The following is a 17,628-nucleotide window of genomic DNA, read 5'->3' on the forward strand; positions in this document are numbered from 1 at the left end:
CCATGGACTGGTTTGCAGCCAGTAAGCTCCTGTGCAATCCTGATAAAACCCAACAACTTTTAATTGGAATATCAAATGAAGTAGGCAACAAGTCGGTAAAACTCTTAGGTATTCACATTGACTCAGAACTCTATTGGGAGGAACATGTCAATCACATATGTGAAAAAAATATCTTGGGTGGCATACCTCATCTTGAAACTAAGGAAGGTAGTCAGCTTGGAGTACCTTAGGGTGACATACTTTGGGGTACTCCAGTCAAATATTTCATATGGTCTTATTACATGGGGGAACTCCTCTCACATCAAGAACATCTTGAAATTACAGAAAAAAGTCTTACATAAAATGTGTAGAAGAGGTCATAGGGAGCACTGCTGTCATCTTTTCTGCAGACTCAGAATACTCACAATTCTAAATTTATACATCTATGTGTCTGTACTCTATATTAAAAATAATATTTCAGGATTTATTGCCAGAGGGGAAATACATGAACACAAAACCAGGGCTAAGGGTAATTTAGACACACCGTGCCACAGATTAGCAAGAACAGGACATTCCCACAAAGTAAACCCACTCAAAATGTTCAATAAACTGCCAATTCATGTTCAGTCTATGGACATAATTTTTTTAATCAAGTGGTACGGCTGTCTGTCAGATCATCCATTCTATGACATTAAAGAATTCTTTGAGATGCTTGAGGATGATATTAGCATTTAAAAGTTGTCTGTAGTTAAACATATTATTGTGTGCTGTGGTCAATCGTGTGTAATTTCATAGTGTACACAAAAAACAATACAATACTATATTATATTATAGCTTATTGCATTAACTTTTAGAAGCTTTCCTGGCGTAATTTTGTACACTGTCATTATTAAAATGTATTCTACAATGTAGTGAAACTAGTTTATTTTATTATTCTGTATGTACTAGTACATCCTGTATGATGAAGCCAACATCATTGTAATAAAATTCTTGATTCTTACCTGCACCTTCACTTGCATGTGATGTGGATTCTGATGAGCTTATGGGATTTTTTTAAATTTCCAGTTGACTGATTTTGTTGGGGCTAAACAACAGCGTCTCTTTACAGTGTGAATGAAGTTATGGACAAAATATACTTTACCTTTCTAAAGTCCAGTGATGGACACCCCCCCCCTTTTGAAAGCTATAGGTACATCACTGCTTATGGCTCCATGCATGTGATCTGTTTTCCATGGTTTAATCGTTACTTGTGGTTTTACTGTTCAGCAGAATTCAATTTTTTTAAAATTATGTTGCTTTACTATTACTTAACTATTCACAGGCACCTTGATAGAGGGCATGCCACTGTCCTGATATCACATTTTCTCTCTGGTCAACCATGTAAGCAATGGCTTCAGTTCACTATAGATTCCTGTAAGCTCTACTCCAGGGTGGCCAACTTGATTATACCCATGATCTGCTGTTTACTGAAAAAACGTAGTTCCATCTACCACTTACATATTTTTTGAAATTTTAAATGAAACAGTTTAGCTCAGTATATAGTTATGTAGTATTTTCTTATTAAGAGAGAAAACATAAAACTGATAATTATTCTCACTAACTTCTTGTTAATAGTAGTGAGAGCACTGTATCTGAGCATCTTCCACTTCATTATCAAATCATATTTGTAGCTGGATATTGAAAACCATAAAGAATCCATGTATGAGCATCTGTGAAGTAATAACAGCGTTTACTTTTTCTTTGTTTTAGATAGGAAAATGCTGATTCACTTAAATATGTTGAATCAAAACAGGAACATCAGTTGTTCGATACATTTCTTCAAATGTGGATATTCCTCGTTGGAAACCAATGCCCAGAAATCTAGACCAAACGAACTAAATGTTTTTAGAAATACATCACAGTGCAGAGTAATAATATCGTTTGCAGTATCATGTGGTCAATTTGAAAGATAACTACAATTTTTTTAGCCATTTTATAGATGTCACTATGATAAATGGAATTACTAAACGGATAACTGATGAATTCCACCAACTTTTCTATTTTTTCCATTCTTTGAAGCGAATTTCAAAGTCTGATACCGTTGCCTTAATTTCTGCCATGTACTTGTTAGGAATGAAACGGTAGGTAGGATGTTTTTCCGTATGATCTTTGATGTTTACAAGTTGCTGAAAGTTCTTTTTTCTCGATGTCAACTATCATAGGCGCTGTTTGAGTTTGGAACGCCGCAATAGACATCATTTCTGCTACTGTTTTATTCTTGCCTCGTGATTCCACATTTAATGTGCTCAGTTTTCTGGTAAAATCTGCTGAAAATGCTAAATCACGGCAGTCTAAATCTCGCAATTGCTGATAATAATCACTTCTCTCTTCACAGAATTTTATTATTTTGTCCAATAGATCTCGAAATCTTTGCAAAAACTTATTTTGACTCAGCCAAATCTGGTTCCTTCACATCTAATTGCTGTTTAAACAGCCGTCTTTGGAGATTTTCCTTTCATAGAATTTACAGTCCTTAAACAAATATCCATTACATGTTGTTTGTTTGGTCTCTTACTAGCCTGTACTTGTTGACGAGTTATGCCGTTGCAGCTAATGAAGTCTTAAAAGTCTTCCTCTCTGTGACAAAGAGCAATAAAACCACTATGAATACCTGCAATTGTAGGAGTTTGTACAAAGGTAGCTTAATCTTGCTAATATATGCTTTGAATTCCGCGAATATATCAAGGCCACGAGTTTTTCCATTGAAGGAAATCATTTTTAGTACTTGTTCTTTCATCAACTAATCTTCATGGACCATCCGATTAGATATAAATAATGGTGCGGCAGCAGTAGTATCTGTTGGATCGTCAAGTTGTGGCGAAACACAATGCAGTGGACAATATCTCTTTGTAGTTGTTTGTTTATCAATTCACTCATCGTTTCGATATGGCACATCACAGTATTTCAAGACAGTTGTCAACCATGAACAGTTTTTTAATTTAATTTTTATTTCTGAAATTGACAAACAGCGAAGCTGACACTTCTTTAAAAAAAATCCTTGATGTATTCTCCATCAGAAAAAAGTTTGCACTTCAGTGCAGTTCTGTTAATAACTTGGAAAGAAGCTTCAGTTGCAGACTTACAGTGTTCAATATGCCTAAAAAACATATTTTCTTCGACTGATAAAGGTGATTCCAATGCTTGCAATTTACTCTTCTTTATTTTGCTGCTAGGTGAAGAGTCTGTCTGATCATTATAATCATTTTCTTGGGCCTTTGTCCCACTTCAATGCAGGGTGGGCCCTGTTACTATGGATTTGGCAATGTTAGTGTCAGAGGATAGCCAGATGCCCTTCCTGTCGCCACCCCATACTCCTCAGGACGGAAGTAGTGTACCCCAGCTGTCTGCGTCTAGTGTAAGCTATGAAATAGTACAAACATTTTCAAATGTCTGCGAGTCATGTAACTGATGCGAAACATGGGTACCAGTCCAGTATTCATCTAGTGTGATGTGGAAAACCGCCTAAAAACCACATCCAGGCTGGCCGGCACAACGGCCCTCATCGTCAATCTAAATGGGGAAGGCACGCCTAACCGAGTCCAGGAAGAAGTGCATTAGCACTCTTGGCTAACCTGGCAGGTGTGAACAGTGTGTCTGATATTTACTATGAATTGTGTTCAAATGTTGCTCCAAATTTCCTTTTCTTAGAATGGCCACAGATGTATTGCATATTAACCAGCAACAATCTTCTTTCACCACAGTGAAGAAATAATCTAGTTCCCGTCCTTGGTGAGAGTGATAAGTTTTTGATTTCTTTGGAGCACATTTTTCGAGGATCTACAAAAATAAAATGTCAGTAAGATAATTTATATAATAATAAAAGTAGAGATATACTACCACTAACTGTGCATTACATTTATTTTAGCAATGATGGCAAAAACTTAGTGAGTGAGAATTATTTCTAAGTTTTTGTTGCTTTGCACTTTTGGTCAAAGGGGACGATTTCGAACACAGAGGGGATTCGGACAGTAGGGTTTATCTTCTCATTCCCACTGCATAGCACCAAATTGTTGCTTAACTTCATGCACTGCTTATTTTAAGCACGAGACTGCATTTCCCGCGTTCCACGACTTGTATGTTCACTCGATTGTTAACTTCTAATTATCTGATGAACAGTCTGACTGTTGAAAGTTCTCATATTGTAATGAAATGGAAACTTTCTAATGTTGTGGCCGGTGAAAAAGTATTGTAGCTGGAGTTGTCAACTACATCGGTGGCCTAGGGTAAAGTGACAATTGCTGTAGAAGTTTGTCAAGATTTTGGTGTAAAGTTATAAAATAACAGAGGTTTCTACAAGATGGTGGGCTGTGAAGGGTTATTTCGTTATACATATACACCACTACTTCTGCTACAAACATAGGCAATCCAACAAAACCTGTGAAAGTTAAGACGAAAATAATCTGAAAACCGTCTGAAATCACCCCATTTGACTTAGTAGGTAGGTAATTCACCTGATCCACCGAGTAAAATAATACTGAAAATATTGTCTTACTTTATCTGATGAAAAGCATTTCTTTCTTTATTTGAAGTTCGTTCAGTGGTTCTCTTCAACCACTTACCCATAGCGTATGTGGCGTGATGAAGAGTCTGATCCTGATTTACACCGGTAGTCGCTGATGTCATAACCCCGCTAGTCCCTGTTGTCAACTGAAGGATTGAAACCAGCCCCACCCCGCGTCCCAAATGCTTCCCGCCTACTTCTATTGTGTGCCGTAAGCAAAGGAGAGCTACTGCGTGGAAGAGAGGGTAAATAACGTGACGGAGCGGGTACTGAAAAATGATACACAAGATTATTTGCACAGCAGTTGGTGATAATATTGTGCAGTATGCTCTATGTACTTTTTACATGTAACTATTATCATTAGGTATATTAAACTTACTTCTTTTTGCCTTTCCACAGTCGGTTGGACTAACAGCCGCGATCGAATAGTCAGTTGCAATTGACCAGTTGACCACCTCTGCTCTACATCAACCAAAATTGATTATGCTCTTCACGGGTATGCTGCCAGATATGTTCGTCTTCAGTACACGATATTTCGGCGATCCATCTGGCCGCCATCTTCAGGTGCGACTGCTGAGACACCATCACGCCGGCACTGAATGAACATCACAAACGACGGCTCCTTTACACCCCGGGTCCAGGCCACTGTGCCTGCACGAGAAGCAGAAGAGCTGCCCCCTGCAAATCGAAGAATTGCAGCGCCGATGGCGGTAGACACTAGAGAAAGTGATAAATCGCAAATTAAAACGTAGCGGGTGGAAAACCAGACCGTTGTTGTTTTATATAGGATAAAATAGGGTTACATATCTTGCTTAAATTAAAACCTCTGTCTCTGTTAATAATGTGATCGGATAATCGTATTTCGATGGATTCCTTGCGTACACAATCCCAGTAACGAGAAGGCAGAGCAACAATTTGCGTCTCTTTAAACGACATGTTATGCCCTTCGTTGAGACAATGTTCGATGACGGCAGATTTTTCAGGCTGGAGCAAACGATTGCGACGCTGATGTTCCACATATTGGTCGTTTAAAGAGACGCGAACTGTTGCTCCGGCTTCTCGTTACTGGGACTGTGTACTCAAGGAATTCATCGAAATACGATTATCCGATGACATTATTAATAGAGACAGAAGTTTTCCTTTAAGCAAGATATGTAACCCTATTTTATCTGATATAAAACAACAACGGTCTGGTTTTCGACCAGCTACGTTTTAATTTGCGATTTATCACTTTTGCCAGTGTCTACCGCCGTCGGCGCTGCAATTCTTCGCCTCGCAGGGGGCAGTTCTTCGGCTTCTCGTGCAGGCACAGTGGCCTGGACCCGGGGTATAAAGGAGCCGCAGTTTCTAATGTTCATTCAGTGCCGGCGTGATGGTGTCTCAGCGATCGTATTTGAAGATAGCGGCCAGATGGATCGCCGAAATATCGTGTACTGAAGACGATCATATCTAGCAGCATACCCGTGAAGAGCATAATCATATAAGACGCCGGGAACATCTACAGACTCACATCAACCAATATTGTTTACTACGTGACACTTCTGTCGTTATACGGTACTTAACTGTGTCATCAACTAGCTTATGGCAACGGCCTTGCCACAGTGGATACACCAGTTCCCGTGAGATCACCGACGTTAAGTGCTGTCGGGCGTGGTCGGCACTTGGATGACCATCCAGGCCGCCATGCGCTGTTGCCATTTTCCGAGGTGCACTCAGCCTCGTGATACCAATTCAGGAGCTATTCGATCGATTAGTAGAGGCTTCGGTCAAGAATACCATCATAACGACCGGGAGAGCGATGTGCTGACCCCACGCCCCTCCTATGCGCACCCACCCTGAGGATGACCCGGCGGTCGGATGGTGCCGGTAGGTCACTCGTGGCTAGAAGACGGAGTGCTTTTGTCAACTACCTTGTATTTGTTACTGATTCTACAGTTTTGTAGTTTTTGGCACTGAAGATGACTATGTAACAGTTGAAATCTAGATCTCCTGCAATAAAATAACGGATTTCGCGATCGATTGCTGTTCTTTTCTCCACTGTCTATATTTGGCTATCGCTGCACACAATGGTACCATGTGGATTCCAATCTCATTAAGTTACTGATACGTTAAAAATGGGAAACAATGCAGAAATATTTTCTCAGGATTATGGGATAGGCATACCAACATCGAGATACTTAAAGACAACTAAATAAAAGCTCTTAAATTTTGCAATCAAAGCTGACAGTAAAGCTGGACTGTCTAAGCTCAACTGTCTGAAACTTATATAGAACTTGATGTAACACTGCAATTGTGGTTCCAGAAGAAGAGAGCAGGAGGAATTCCCATAGCAGATACGATGGAAATAGGAAACTATGAACACTGACAAGAAATTTCATGTGTTTTCTGGATGGTTGACTATTCAAACATCCCAAATATTGTTACCGCTGACAGAGGCACAGCTGAAGATTTTTGTGATAAATTTATCAGTTAAACTGAGCAGAACAACTTTCTCTGAGAGCAGATTTACAGTGCTAATAAAACTGAAATCGGAGGAAATGCTCACACAAACGTTTGCCTCTCTGGCTGAAGAGCCTGCTACTGGACATAAAGCTAGTAAAGAAATCTTAACAAGTATTTTCTACGCAAACTGAACGACTGGTCATAAACTCAAATCGCTCAGTATTGGAAAATCCAAAAGACCACATGCCTCTCCTAAGGGCAGATCGTGAAACACGACGCGGGGGTGGTGTGGGTGCCTATGTTCGCTCTGATCTGACACCTACTGTACTATGCACATCGGATGCAAAGGAGAAGCAGAGTTCTTGTTTTTCGAAATAAATACATCAAATCAGAAACTGCTAATTGGAGTAATATATAAACCTCCAAACGTCGGTGCCATGTCCTCCTTTCAGTCTGCCCTGTCCTCACTCGTGACACAGTATGAACACATAATCATTATGGGCGACACAAACATCGACTTACAGTTAAAATCTCGCTCTGCCGAAAAACTAAGGCGACTGTTCCACTCCAATGATATGAGTTTAACACCGCTGGACCCAACTCATCACACGCCACACAGCCACACACTCATAGATATAATAGCAACAAAGCGACCAGATAAAATAATCCGCGCCAATCAGACATCAGACTCTCTGCTCATGACGTGATATTCTTAAATTACTCAATGCATACTACCAGAGAAAAATCTCTCCTGGTAACCCACAGAAACTTAAAAAATGTTAACCATGACGCTCTTCAAAAGGATTGCACAGACATCCCTTGGCATGATATAAGCAATGAACCGGCTTTACACGGAAAAATTCGGCAATTATGTCGCAAAATTATTGCACTGTATGGTAAACATGCTCCTCAACGCACTGTCAAGATAAAGAGAGCTCCCGCTCCGTGGCTCACCACTGCATTACGCCAGTTAATGAATAAACGTGATGCTGCACATAGGGCCTTCAAGTGTAACCCAACTCCCGAGGCGTACGAAACTTATAGGAACTCCGAAACAGAACCAAGCAAAGCGTGAGGAATGCCAAAATCAGACATGCCCGCTCTGTCGTATGCGGCATATCAGAACCTGCTGCACTGTGGAAAAAGCTACGAAGTTTCGGTATAGGGAAGCGAAGATCTGATGCTGTTTATCAAGCGTCTGCAGAAGAATTAAACGATTTCTTCTCAACAGCTGTAAACTGCCACGCAGCGACAAATTACCAGCCCCAAGATATCAATCTCTCGAGAGACAAGTTTTTCCTAAAACATGTCACTACCGGCACAGTACACAAGGCAATTATGAGAATCTCTTCCGAGGCAGTAGGAAATGATGGAGTGAGCATTGGCACGATTAAGAACGTCGTAGACACTATTATTCCAGTTATCACAGTCATCTTCAACCTGTCTCTTGTCAGTAGTACATATCCTACTGAGTGGAAGCAAAGTTTAATTCAGCCTATACCCAAGACTGACAACCCTAAGTCGCCAGGTGACTACAGGCCGATCAGCATACTACCTGCAATATCTAAAGCCCTAGAATACATCGTCCATGAACAGCTGACGGATTACCTCAAAACTCATAACATCCATGACGAATATCAGTCAGGCTTTCGAAAGCACCATAGTACAGCAACTGCATTAATCAAAGTAACTGATGACATTAAACATGCTATGGACAGACGTGAAGTTACTATCCTAACACTGTTTGACTTTAGCAAGGCTTTTGACACAGTTGACTTCGATATATTACTAATTAAAATGAAACAGCTGAATTTCTCAAACAGCGCAATACACTGGTTCGACAGCTACCTCAAAAACAAGAAGTCAACAAGTCATTTGTGGGTCGGAAAAGTCATCATGGAAAAGCGTGCGCTCTGGAGTTCCCCAAGGCTCCGTCCTTGGTCCACTACTCTTCTCACTGTACATTAATGATATTTCTTCAGTGATTCACTCCTGCAACTACCATCTTTATACCGACGACATCCAACTGTACATAAGTGCAAGCCCCAAAAACATTGCTGGCGCAGTAGCGAGTATGAACGCAGATCTTTGCTCTGTTTCTCGATGGGCATAGACCCTAGGTCTGAAATTAAATCCCAAGATATCCTAGGTCATACTTAATATCTCATCCAAAGTTAATCAGCCGGTACTTTCGCGAAACAGTCCCTAAAATACTCCTCAGTGGTACCCAACTACCATACCAAAAAACAGTAAAAGACCTTGGAATAATCTTGGATGAACACCTAAACTGGGAAGAACAAACAGTCACAGCTTGCCGGAAATCGCTCTCCTCCCTACATGCAATTCAAAAATTTAGAAAATATTTCCAACCATGTTAAACAAAAATTAGTCCAAACACTAGTCTTGCCTAATCTTTACTACTGCAATGTAGTTCAACACAGCACAAATAGTGAAAATTCTAGATGCCTCGAGCTAGTGATGAATGCTTGCGTTAGATACGTGTGCAATATTCGGTTGTATGATCATATCAGTCCTTCATACTCCCAGCTAGGTTGGATACGCCCACATAAGGCACGCGATCTCCACACGATGTGCTTACTTCATCGATTTCTTAGCTACTGATGCCCCCAATACTTATCTTCTCACATTAAACACCTATCATCATTCCACAATCGCAATACCAAATCGGATACGTCTATCATCTTGGCTGTACCTTTACATAACACAAAATCTTTCTCCGTGTCATTCTCCATCTCAGCCATACGACTATGGACCGTGCTCCCCTGTGATCTGCGTCTTATCCAGAACTACTCAACATTCAAGAGGGAACTCAAAACTTACATATTAGGGATGGTATAGCCACCATTGTTGTGCCCCTCCCATCTCTTTCTTTCTCCTGTCCATCACAGCTTCGATTTTACCATTCTATTTCTCTTCCTCTAGCCTATCTACCTCTTATATATCTCTTTCACCCCATTCTATCGTCTTATGTCTCTGCTCGATGAGAATAACACACAAGCTGCAAGAACATAACGAGAAAATTCCCAACTAACAATGGGACTGACATTCACAAAAGAAAAGTATGTTTACTTTCATATACATAGTCATTATTACTATTATTATTATTATTATTATTATTATTATTATTATTATTATTATTTTCATTATTATTCTTGACTTATAATTATTTTTTATTGTTATAATTATCACTGTACTACTGTTATAATATCTATTTTTTTCTTTAACATCAATACTGCGTAATACGTTATATGTCCTTAATGTTATGTAGAAATTGTAACTTGTTCAATCTGAGTATGCCTGGTTAGGTGTAAGAAAGGACCTGAAGGCCCTAATCTTGCCAGGTAAAATAAATGCATAAATAAATAAATAAATAAATAAATAAATAACAAACTTATATACTTATTACCATGAGAGCCTGCAGAAAATTTCACAAGAGGGGCAGAATTTTAAAATGTACACTCCTGATGTAACTGTTTCGGTTGGTCTGAAACTGTGTCGCCCTCACGGATTAAATCTGAGAAGTACATAAAACATATTGTATCTCAAATGATTGATAGTTATCTCCTTGGTACATTGTGCTAGAAACCTTCACGCCATGGTGCCAGACTAGTCCCTTTCCGCATGTCAGTAAGTGTTGTGTGACGGAGAAAAGACTGAGGACACTATCTCAACATTGTTCCGTAAAGATTGACTGCAGAGAGCGCTGAGGGTGCCATTGCACCAAGCAACTGGTAAAATTTCCCACAGACAACGTGACAACCAAAAATGCCCAAACAAGAAGTGACTGCTAAAGTCACTGGACGAGATCTGTTCAAAAAATTCATAATTTTACGGCAATGGTGTGTTGGAGCGAATTGCAGTTGGAATCTATACACATGCCTGTGTTTTATGTGTAACTGCCGGAAGTTTCATTGTTGTATTCCTGTTAGTTATTGTTCAGTGCTGTATTGAGAAGAACCTTGTCTCACACAGTTTGGGAATTTCGAGGTGGCAGAGTTAGAGGAGCAACGTGTTTGCACTAAATTTTTGGTGAAACTCAAGAAAACCTTTACTGTGGCTCACCAAATGATGCAGGAAGCCTATGGTGATGAGTGCTTAAGCCGTACATGGTGTTACAAATAGTTCATCCCACAGCTCACAAGTGAAGACCAGAAAGACATCCGCTTCGCAATCCGTGAACAGCTTTTGGATCGCACAAGTGAGAACTAGATGTTCCTTAAGAGAATCATGACTGGTGATGAGACGTGGGTCTACAGTTACGATGTTGGTACCAAAGTTCAGTCTTCACAATGGGTCGGGAAAAGTTGTCCAAGACCCGAGAAAAAGGTTGCGGGTCAGATCGAATGTCAAAGCCATGCTGATAATGTTGAGTTCGAAGAATTAGTTCATCATGATTTCGTTCCACAGGAACATACTATTAATCGATGGTACTATTGTGACGTGTTGCAACGTCTGCGAGAAAATATGAGAAGGAAACGGCCTGAAATGTGGCGAGACAATTCATGGCTCTTGCATTACGATAACGCAGCCGCATATTCATATCTGTTGGTGCGTGACTATTGCACAAGAAACGAAATCACTGTGCTGCCTCACCCTCTGCACTCTCCAGACCTGGCCCCTGCGGCCATTTTTTTCATTTTCAAAGTTGAAAACCCCGTCGAAAGACCGAAGATTTGCAACGACAGACGAGATAAAAGAAAATTCGCAGAGGGCGCTTCACGCGATCCTGCAGGGGTCATACCACAACAGCTGCTTCCGGAAGTGTGAACGGCGCAGGGATGGTGTATCAATTGTGGAGGAGAGTATTTCGACGGAGCCATGCACGATATGTAAAAGGTAAGCATAGAAAAACTTAGTAGACGAAGTTCCGGAATTTTTTGAATAGTCCTCATATTTCACGTAGTGCTCACCAATATTAAATCTGTAGGTGCCCCCTCTTGCCCCTCACTGTGGATGCCTCTGTTTATTACACGCATTAGCAGGAAGACTCACGCAATTACAGTTGGTGATGAATTTTAATTTACCGTTGATATGTTGGCGAAAATAGATGTTAATTCCGCAGGTAAGCATAAAACATCATCCGTAATTGTGCTAAATGCAAACTCTGAAAATTATTTCGAGCAGTTAGTTCATGAGCCCACGCAAATAGTCAACGGTTGTGAAAACACACTTGACCTCTTATCAACAAATAATCCTGAACTAATAACGAGCATTCAAACGGTTACAGGGATTAGTGATCACAGGGTTTTCGTAGCGAGACTCAATATTGTAACCCTCATATGCTCCAAAAATAAACGAAAAGTGAATGCTCGCCCTAATTTGATGATAATGTTCATCAAACGCCACGCTAAATAATGGTAGAATGTCTGTCCCGCGGCGGCAAGTCAAAATACGACATACGCAAACTGAAGATAGATCATTTAAGTCATCTCAGAATTAACACGTCACTAGAAAACGATTGATACCGACGCGACACGACTCCCAGCACAGATGGTGCGCTGATCAGCGTCTGGAGAGAACTGGGGCCCTTCTTTCTCGCGCAGCCTTCTTATATATAAAGCCGCGGTGCGGACGGATAAGGGAACGCCTGATTAAATCGGCTCTCCCGACTAGCCGCTGGGCTAGTAATGCACCACTTTAAGTTATTAAACAAATCATTGCTTCCTTTGCTGATGGCCAATGAAGCTCTCAATTTAAATGTGCAATCACCACACAGGTAAGTAATCATAATAAAAGTCTGACGTGGCTAAGTCCAATATTTTGGGCGAGAGAATTAATTTAATTACACTACACGCAGTAGACGAGCTCTGAACTTGCCCTTTGGAGATACGCTATCGCTATAGTTTTATAGTTATTCAGTCGAAACTTTTCACATCTTTATGACTGTAGCGTATCTCCCTTCTACTTAAATTTAAACATCCTAGTTTACTCACCTACTTAATCTATCTTGCTTCCTTACGTTTTAAGACAAAAACCAGAAAATCATGAATTTTAACTAAAATTTTAATTTACGAGATCCAGAATACTGTTTCTACTAAATTGTTATGCAAAAGGAATCCAAATATAAATTTTTAAGTTTCTAGCTCTTTTCTGTTGTGCCAATGATTTTTACAGAAAAACGTCCAAATTTCGAAAATGGTTAAAGCTATTGAACTGATATTCAACACATATTGATTTAGTATTACTTCTGACATGCTAGAAACGTTTGAGGTTATTTACTTGATTTTTAAAGTATTGCACAAGATTTATGACGTCAGAACTAGTTACAGCGGACTGGTTTGGCACACAATGGAAAGACTGATGTTAATTTTATACGGCGTGAGTAGACTGCTTCCCTACATCACCCTCTACTTAATTTTTTTGAATGAAAATGAAAGAAAAAATTAATTACAAAAAGGGAAGCAAAAGTACAGCTTAACTCCCTATGAAAAATTAAAATTTGAACGCAAACATATAGAAATATTAAAAGAAAACTTATTATCTACTTTAATTACTTAAATTGCTGGCATATTCACTGCCTCTTAAGCAACATTATCACTCAAAATTTAAGCAAAATCAATTAAACACTTTGGCATACATATAGCCTCTGACAAACACATAAAATACGTAAAACTATGAAAATCTTAAATTCATTTTTACATACATAAATTCAAAGAAAATAACACAGTTATTCATGATACATAAACAGATAATTATATCTTAGCAGTCTTTTCTAAACCTGAAAGAAAATTTTACAAATAATGACAATTTCATTTTTACACACATGGTTGTAGCCACTTTGGCTGGCGTTCTACACTTCCATTCACAAGGGTAGAGGAGGGGAAGTTGCTATGGTGTGCGTCCTTCACGTTCACTCTAAATTACATAGGGAAAGGGGAGGAGTCATTGTGAGTTGTGTCCAAGTCACTCCACGCTTTCACGCAGCTACCAGGCTGCCATTATCTGGTTTGTCCTCTAGAACAAACAAAAAGAGTGCCTCAGACTCTTTTCATTTAAAATCTAAGGGTGTGGTCACAATGAAATGAAGATATATACATTTTATCTTTCAATATGTTGCTGGAACAAAGTTAACAGAACTTTTTCAATTTTACTCTCTCAGTTACTTAACTGTTATAACATCGATAAACAAATGGCTCAAAGCGACGTTAGTCACGTACTAGAGAAAATTTATGCTCAAGGCATACAATCATAAATCCTATTTAATTTCAATTTATTATTTTGGACCGGAACACTGAACCAATGCTCGGTACATTCCTGACAAATCTGTATTTTATTTACTTAACTGACTCATCTTCGATTACCTTATTCTCAGAGATAGGATGAGTATATTTGATTAGTAGTTGTCTTCTCAGCTTCTTTGTACATGTGAGTAACTTGTGGTAATAGTACAGTTCTGAGTGTTCAAAGCACACTACGTTTAGTTGATTACCACATCCACTTATTGGTCCTGTGCTGCTAGGTCAGTTCCACATCTGCAATTATGTACTTACTTCATCGAAGTGTATTTATGCTGAGCTATAAATAATGTTTCACGTCTGCCATTATGTTACTCAATTATGTTGCTACTGTATGTACTTATTAACACTCACTCTATTGACATTTAAAGCATAGGATAGCTCATTTATTTCATATTTATAGTGTATTGCAGCTGATCAGTTTGCTCACGTGGCAATCCATGTCCACTCGATCGGACGCTGAAACCACAGGTAGTCTCTCTCGACCTACCACTAAAGTGCATTAAGTAATTACGTCCGAGCGTAATGCTAAATTCCTTAAACCTATAGGACACCATGAGCTACTCTGTTTCATCTAACATAAGGTTACCTATGGTCGCATTCACGCCTCCAACTCATAACCTCAATAAGTGTAGGTGTGTCCTGTCACACACTACACCAAAATAATGGCCAGCTCCAACCTTATAAATACTTCAGGGACATGTCCTTCACGTCTCAACCACAAACACTGTTCAATTCTATTACACTGCCATTCCTTGCTACACAAAGTGAGTTCATTCTTACAACTTATCTGCATATTTTTCATAACACTAAGCACTCTCTCTCTTACTGTTTATTAGTTAGCTCTACAGCATACAATACGTTTCACTGCCACTTCAGATCCTGCTTGTACACGAATTTGTATATCTTTTTAAATTTCTGTTGGTCGACCATTTCCAATAAAACAACAACTTTGTACCTATATTACCAGGGTTCTATACATACTTGTTACTCAAATGTATCTTAATTACATCATACTTCTCTGTTGTTTATGTCACTGTTATGTTTGTCACATTAGCTATTTTCTTCACTAATCGGTGTATAGAATGGTTACAGATCTCATGGCTTGATAGCCACGACGGAAAATTTTTTGTATTGCAAAGAAGGAGTCGAAACTTTGGTGGGAAGGAAAGGTGAAGAATGAGTGAGACTTGAAAAGGAAAGAAGATCTCACACAGCTGGGACTGCACAGCTGCCACACTGTGTAGAGGTTACAGAACAACCTCCTCCCTACTAAATTCATTCACTACCTATGAACTTCTTTAGGTTGATCACGTTCCTTAGACCTAATATCTTTTTACTCTTAGGATACTCTAGCCTATATGCATTGGCATGTGGTTTTCCTATGATCCTGAAAGGTCCTTGGTATACGAACATGATTTTTTTTGTTTCTGCATTTATTTTCTTTGATTTTTCCTTGGTTTTGACAAGGAATAACTGACCTATTTCAGAACTGGTGGCTACAGCTTTTGCGTCATGACGCTTCTTCCTTTCCAATGCTCTTTTTCTTATATTTGCCCTAGCCTTTAACTTCTGCTCGTCTGTGGATATTTGCGTTACAATAGGGAATTCTACCATATCTGCAATCACATTGTGCGGTTCTTGTCCAAACATCAATTCGCAAGGCGCAAAACCAGTTGCATCATGCCTTAAGTTGTTAATTACATTCTCAAAATACTTCCTGTGCTCTGCCCAACTTGAGTGTTTCCGAGCACAATAAGTCCTGCAAAGCCCATTCAATTCTCTCATAATACGTTCACTCATATTTCCTTCGGGGAAATACGCAGATATTTTCAGATGTTTCACTCCGGCCTTATCCAGACATTCTTTAAATCTATCAGAAGTAAATTGAGGCCCATTGTCGGACAGCAAATTTTCGGAACGACAACGTTCACGAAGAAATCTTTTTCTAACTTTTCTAACAACGTTTTTGCATTTGCTCTTTTAATTGGGTATAGCTAAACATATTTACCAAATCCATCCACAACAACAAAAACATGGGTGCACCCACCTCTCGAAGCAGGAAGAGGGCCAAACAAATCACAAACCAGTAATTCTAGCGTTTCAGTTCGCTCTACTGAATGCATATCCCCTTGTATTCTGGTGTTAGCAGCACGGACTTTCTGGCACACTACACAAGATGCTAGATGCTTGGCAACACAGCGGTACATGTTGTCAAACACAACATTCTCTTTTAACTTTGCAGTACACTTCTTTGCACCATAGTGCCCATACCTCAGGTGTACATAGTCGATTAGTAAGTCTACATGTTGTGAGAGAAAGCACAGCTTCCACTCAGAAACACCTACCGTTTTCCTCCTAAACAGAATACCTTAATGCAGACAGTAGTATTGCGAAACCTTATGATCGTTCGCAGCTCCCAAATAGCTCTTTACTAATTTCAGTTGGTCATCTGCATTCTGCTCACGTCTTAAGTTCTTAATCACCCTCTTTAATGCACTTTCTTCCTTTACTTTATGCCACGCAAACATTCGTACTTCACTTAGGTCTGTTGCTGTAATTCCCGCGTCATCACAGAGCTCCGCACTTCTAGATAACCCATCAGGTACCAAATTATCTTTCCCTTGAATATATCTAACCTCAAGGTCAAACTGCTGGAGATACAATGACCATCTTACCAAACGAGCATTCCTCAACTTACAGGTCTTTAAAAAGGTCAGCGCCTTATGGTCACTGCAAACAATTATCTTGTGACCTAATAGATACTGCTCAAAGTTCTGTACCCCAAATACAATTGCCAACGCTTCCAGTTCTGAGATGCCATAATTTCTCTCGGCTTCCTGTAAAGATCGACTTGCGAAAGCTATAGTGTTGTGCACTTCCCTCTATTTCTACTTGGAATACCTCCACAGCTATACCATAGCCACTAGCATCAACAGAATGGTTTTTCAAAATCAGGATGATGTAAAATAGGACTATTAATTAAAGATTGTTTAAGCACCTCGAACGCCTGTTGACATTCTGCTGTCCAAACCCAAGAGGTATTCTTTTTCAGCAGGAGGTGAAGACAGGGCGCATTAAAAGCCTGATCACAAACAAAACGCTTATAGAAGACGAAAAGACCGAACATCGATCTCAACTGCTTCTTGTTTCTGGGAGCCTCAAATTTTTCAATGACTTGCTGGGTCAGGCAGAATTCCTTTTCCACTTATCATATATCCCAAGAAACCTATTTCCTCTTTAACGCACTCTGTCTTTTCAATCTTTAGTTTCATGCCACCTCTCTCAATAACCTCTAACACTTTCTCTAATAAAAATATATGTTCTTCCCAGGTAGGAGTTGCTATTAACAGATCATCTACGTATACTGTGATTTTATTACTTAAGGCTGGTCCTAAAACATGGCACATC

The 17,628-nt window shown here is 39.5% G+C and overlaps 1 protein-coding gene across 2 annotated transcripts in view; it reads right to left on the minus strand.

Moving 5' to 3' along the window:
- The window catches only part of LOC126297897 (uncharacterized), a 302,392-nt gene that overhangs the window by 183,406 nt on the left and 101,358 nt on the right, over positions 1–17,628 (minus strand). The window lies entirely within an intron of this gene.

The sequence above is a fragment of the Schistocerca gregaria genome, chromosome X (assembly GCF_023897955.1).
Source record: "Schistocerca gregaria isolate iqSchGreg1 chromosome X, iqSchGreg1.2, whole genome shotgun sequence".
Lineage (NCBI taxonomy): Eukaryota > Metazoa > Arthropoda > Insecta > Orthoptera > Acrididae > Schistocerca > Schistocerca gregaria.